Source organism: Sapajus apella, unplaced genomic scaffold (assembly GCF_009761245.1).
Source record: "Sapajus apella isolate SASKATOON/1434 unplaced genomic scaffold, GSC_monkey_1.0 scaffold1, whole genome shotgun sequence".
NCBI lineage: Eukaryota > Metazoa > Chordata > Mammalia > Primates > Cebidae > Sapajus > Sapajus apella.
In genome coordinates this window covers 14451249-14457248 of record NW_022436941.1, presented here as the reverse complement: position 1 = coordinate 14457248, position 6000 = coordinate 14451249, and positions in this window count along the sequence as shown.

The following is a 6000-nucleotide window of genomic DNA, read 5'->3' as shown; positions in this document are numbered from 1 at the left end:
CCTCTATGATCCCAAATTTCCTTTTGCAGACTCAGTATCTTAGTTCTCTGGCTGGAAAGCTGTGTGTCACAGCATCCCTAGAGATCCTGGCAGGTTTTACATGAGGCTAAAAGAACTGACTTCAGGAAGAGGTTTGCTGGATTGTTATTTCTTTCAGCAAGACTGAACCTAAAGCTAAAGCTCAACAGGAGAAAATGTTTATTTCTACCCAATAACACCAATAAATTGTGGGTGATACAGGAGAAACCTACAAACTACATGTCCATAATCCCTCGCTCAAAATCCTCAAAGAAGTATTTCAGTATTCAGAATTGTTTGGGATTCTCCAAACCTAATACACTACAGATGTCAGATACAGATAATACCACCAGTGCGGTCTGGGCTGGCTGTTCATTATCAAACAGAATAACTTTTAGAGCAAAACATATGTATTTCATCAAGAAATGCTTCAAAAATGAAAAAGATGGTAAATAGCCATGTAAGGGTTTAGATCAGATTTCTCCACCAAATAAATTTGCCATAATCATACGGGGGAAAAAAAGCGTTTCAGGCCCTTTTTGGTTTAAGAATCAAGAATAAAGGATTGTCACTGTTATGTAAATGTTTGCTCATCACTTTTAGACTGGAATGATCAATAATTGCTTTTGTAGCATTTTTCACTAGCACAAGAACATTGTATGTCAAAAGTATCTATTGGAGGAAGTGATGTGAATGGATGATGCACAAATAAGTATTGTAACGCCTCATTCAGTGTCTCCTAGCCAAGCGCTCCCAATGCCAGAATGAATGAGGCTCGGAAGATAGCTTTTCTCCTGATCTTCTATGATCAATGTCTCAGGCAGAGAGCAGCACTGCCCCTAAGTTAAGATACCACCATCACTCAAGTGTGCTTGAGTGAAGCTGATTGAAAAAAAATGAGGGATGGCAGCAGCTTGCTGCCTTCTGCTTCCACACTAATTGCCTCCAGGATCTTGCTGCTTCTACTCCTCGATGTAATTTTCTTCACCCGGACTGTGCACAGGCATTGTCATTTTTTAAGTTCCTGTCCCCGGGCACAGAAACTTATGAAGAGAATTAAGAGAGCTGTCCACACTCCTGCTAGTCAAGGCTTCTGTTCAGAAAAACTATTTGCATTTTATCTAATGATGGAGTTATTGTTTTTAAGCATTCTATCCATTCTTCTTAATTTCCTTCTTGATGTTTCTCCTTAGGTAATGCACCCTCACTTCACACTAATGCTGAGCTCATGATATTCTTCCTAAAACTGGCTGCCCTCTAGTCATCTGGGCTCAGAGCCCTGGAGGCAAGCAAAACTCCAATACCTACTTTGCCCCCAAAAGTGGGGCAGTGTATAAGGTCTGGCAATTCTTTATTTGGAGTATCTCTCCTCTTGTATCCAGTCTATTTTTGAAACTCAGACCCTTCTTGGTTCATGCCTGATCCCTTACTGCGGCATTCTTACAAGAGAACACCCCATCCTACCTGCGACAGGCCAGACAACACACCACAGTCTAACGAATCTTACCGAAATACATTTTTTTTGGCTCATACTCTGTTAAAAACATTCTAGTATTACCAGGAATTAGAAATCTAGTCTGCTTTCTGGGCCCTTTATGACACAAAGCCAATTTGCTTTTCCATTTTCATCCTTTAGTCTTCTGCTATAGCGTTCCTACAGACACACTCATTTATTACCAGGCCCATTTATTGTTCCCAGCACATTGCATTAACTTCTCAGCACCTCGCCCACTTCTTACACATTTTCAAGATATTCACCAGATTTAGACCTGACTCTACTCAATTCATCAAAGTTCAGCTCAAGTTTCATTTGTCTGTTGAGACTTCTTTCATCATCTAGGGTCATAATAATTGTGGAAGAGACTGATGGTCAACTTCCAATATTCATTCTTCACTTTTCACCCAAAAACTCTGTTAAATTAATTAACAAGGAAGCCATTGGCCTGATGAGTTCAAAATGGGAGAGTTCCCTGAACCCCCTCACAGGACGTACAACAAGAGTGTGGCTTGTCTGGCCACTGTGCAATCAAACCCCTGACGGGAGGGGGAGCATGCAGATGGACAGGTGCAGGAGTTAGGGCAAGTGCCCCTAGACTCCAGCCCTATGGCAGTGTCCAAGGGTGGGAGACCATGACTCCCAAAGCCCAAATGGGCATGTGTTACAGCGTTCTCTATTAGCCTTGTGGTCCACAGGCAGCTTAAGTGTTAAAGAGCTCAGTGGACCCTCTGTCTTTTCACAAGGGCAGATGGCCAGTGTGACAGCTTTCTGCATCCTGAGCTCTTGTCCGGCATACAGGGAAAATCAGGTTGCACACAGACTTGAAGGATGGATGCAGGGGTTTCACTGAATGGTGGAGGTGGTGCTCAGTGGGATGGATGGGGAACTAGAAAGGAGATGGAGTGGGAAGATGAGCTTCCCTTGGAGTTTGGCCACCTAGTGGCCAATCTCTCCAACCAACCTCAGCCTAACTCCCTTAGTGTTCAAATGCTCTTTCTCTTCTCTCTGCCATGCCATTCTGCCATTCTTCTGCTCTTCTGTTCATCTCTTCGTGGACCCAGGGTTTGGGTTTTATATGAGTACAGGATAGGAGGATATGGTGGGCCAAAATGCAGCTTTGGGACGTAAAAATAAGAATGCCTGGTCTCATTTAGGGCCACAGGTTTTCAGGCTTGAGGATGGGGCCTTTGTGGGGTACCCCCCTATTCTACCCCGTATTTCCCTGTCTCCTAACAATATCAATTTCTTCATAATTAGAGTTCCTACCACAACCTAACTTAATATACAAACAAGCTTCATTTAGGAATATATTTTCTGATAAACAGCTAAGTTTCAGTCAAACACAAATAGCCAAGCTTCAACCAATGTCAGGAAGATAACTGATCAGATAATGCCCAAATAAAGCAAATGCCTCATCACACCATGCCTAAATAAGTAGACAATCAGGTGATTTATCTACTTTGTTTTGGTGTTGAGTCTATAAAAGCTTACTACTCATGCTGTTGGATGGAGCTCTCTGAAAATCAGTTGGTGCTAAGTGCATAGACTTATGTCAGTGCAATCTATTCTCTTCCATTGGTCTATCTCTCCATTTTTTATGCCACTACTATGTTGTTTAGAATAGTAGAGTTTAGAACTCTACAAAAAAAAAAAAAAGTCAATTGCAGGCCAATATTCCTGATAAACATAGATGCGAAAAATCTTCAAAAAAATACAGCAAATTAAGTGCAACTACACATTCAAAGTACACCATCACAAAGTAATGTTCTTGGGCCACAAGGATGGTTCAACATATACAAGTCAATAAATGTGATATACCACATTAACAAAATAAAAGATAAAATTATGTAATATCTCACTCTACAGAAAAATTTGACAAAAGCCAATATCATTTCATGATTAAAAATCTCAACAAAGTATGTATAGAAGTAATATACTTCAACATAATAAAGGCCATATATGACAAGCCCACAGTTAATATTATACCTGATGGTAAAAAGCTAAAAGCTTTTCCTCTAAGATCAGGAATAAAACAGTGAGCCTTCTCTCATCACATTTATTCAATATAGTAATGGAAGCCCTAGTCAGGGCAATTAGGCAAGAAGAAGAAATAAATGGCATCCAAATCAGGAAGGAGGAAGTAAAATAGACTGTACTTGAAATGGTATGATCTTATATATAGAAAATCCTAAAGACTCTACTTTTAAAAAAAACTGTTAGAACTAATAGATTGATTTGGTAAAGTATAAGCTCAAAATCAATGTATAAAAATCAGTGCTGTTTCTATATATTAACAACCAACTAGCTGAAAAAAATTAGGGAAACAATTTCATTTACATTAAACATCAGAAGAATAAACGTAGGAATAAATTTAACCAAAGAGATGAAAGATCTGAACACTGAAAACTATAAATCACTGATGAAAGAAATTGAAGAATATGCAAATAAATGGAAAGATATTCCATGTTCATGGAATATTGTTAAAATTTTTATACTAGCCAAATGATCTGCATATTTGATGTAATCTTATCAAAATTCCAATAGCATTTTTCACAGAAATAGAAAAAGCAACCCTAAAATTCAAGTGGAACCACAAAAAATCTCCTAATAGCCAAAGCAACCTGCACAAAAAGAAAACTAACGGCATCATACTACCTGATTTCAGAATATTCCATAACACTTTTTTATGAATGTAAAGATAATACCTATTCATTGCAGAACACTTAGAATACATAGAAAGTCTACAGATAACATAGATAACATTCTGAATTCTTTTTTTGAGACGGAGTCTCACTCTGTTGCCAGGCTGGAGTGCAATGGCATGATCTAAGCTCACTGCAACCTCCACCTCTTGGGTTCAAGCGATTCTCCTGCCTCACCCTCCCCAGTAGCTGAGACTATAGGCACGTGCCACCACACCTAGCTAATTTTTTGTATTTTCAGTAGAGACAAAGTTTTACCATGTTGGCCAGGATGGTCTCAATCTCCTGACCTGTGATCCACCCATCTTGGCCTGCCAAAGTGCTGGGATTACAGGCATGAACCACCACACCTGGCTGAATTCTTATATTAGCATATTTTTCTTGTCTTTTACTAGTACATATCAGTTGTTTTTTTCCATTTTCTTCCTGCCAACAGTGTGTTGCTTCCAGCAGGCCTTCACTTCTACTGATTTTCCACTTTTAATATCCTTCTTTGAACAGGAATATCAGATAGTCAAGATTTCTAGAATTCCATAAAGATTCCAAAGAAAGTAAATGTGAAGGAAAAATTAAACTTCTCTGCTATAAACAAAAAGACCAAATTTAAGGTTTAAAGTTTAAACTCTTTTTTTCCTCTGACTTTGGGTTGGGAGATATTAAGCCAGTCTTAGAGTATTTCCTGAAGAGAAGGCTGTGAAATACCAGAGTTGGGAAACTTCAGATTGCTAAATTCCAGGTTCCCTCATATTCTTTAAGTACTAAGGCTTCTAAACCAGCAAAGCTAAGGGTTATAAAGACAGAAATAAAAATTTTGTGAGTCATCTGATGTGATAGTGAGACATGCCACTTACACATCTATCACTTGGGTCATGTTTCTGTATATTCTAGATAAGAAGAAACAAAACATACATTCGTCAATGGTGCAACATAATGAATTGGCTACCCAGGTCACCCGTTGGCCTCTTGAAACTCCAGGTTAGCCTTTCTACTGGCATAGAAATATGTATCAGCCAGGTCAAGCTGAAAAACCCAGGTGTTAAACCCATGCATGTCCACTGTGAGAAAAAAACTGAAAAAATCACAATGAGTTGTTTAATTTGCTGAAAAATAAAGACAAGAACTCTTTATTGGAGCAAATTAGCACCTATATGCAGCTATTAATCAAGAGGGATAAAAATTTTGAAAAGACAACCAACGTGAAAGACTTATCAATTCTCTGCCTTTATGTCACAATTCAGTTTGCAAAAACTTCAATAATGTAATTGTTTCATGAATTATATTCCTTCAGTATATTGATGTCATCACATTAATAGGACTTAGAGAGTGGGAGATAGCAGCTACTGTAGATATCTCAAACTGACACTTGTGTGCCAGAATTCAGAGTAGGTTCAAGGAAAAGTCAAGACCTGCCATCCTACTATAGTTCCTGTGTCCAGAAATGACATATTTTACTGCACATTTTATTTTCTACTTCTACATGGTACAAAAACATGTGGGATGCTGGGTTTTAGAAAACACATATGCCATATTCAAATATGCTGTTCAAAACTGTTTTTCTGAATAGCCCAAAAGGCTGTTAACATGAGAATACCCTAGAGCAAGAGAAAGCTGTCTAGTGTAAATAGCTTTGCTAGTTGTTCTTTATGACCATGAAGGTTCAATTATACTTAGTCTCTAAGGCAGATTGGAATACTAGGGAGCATACTGCAAAACTGGATAGAGTAATCTCAACAATGGCACCTGGGTTCTGAAACAAAGCTATGCTCATTTCAGCAAGGCTTT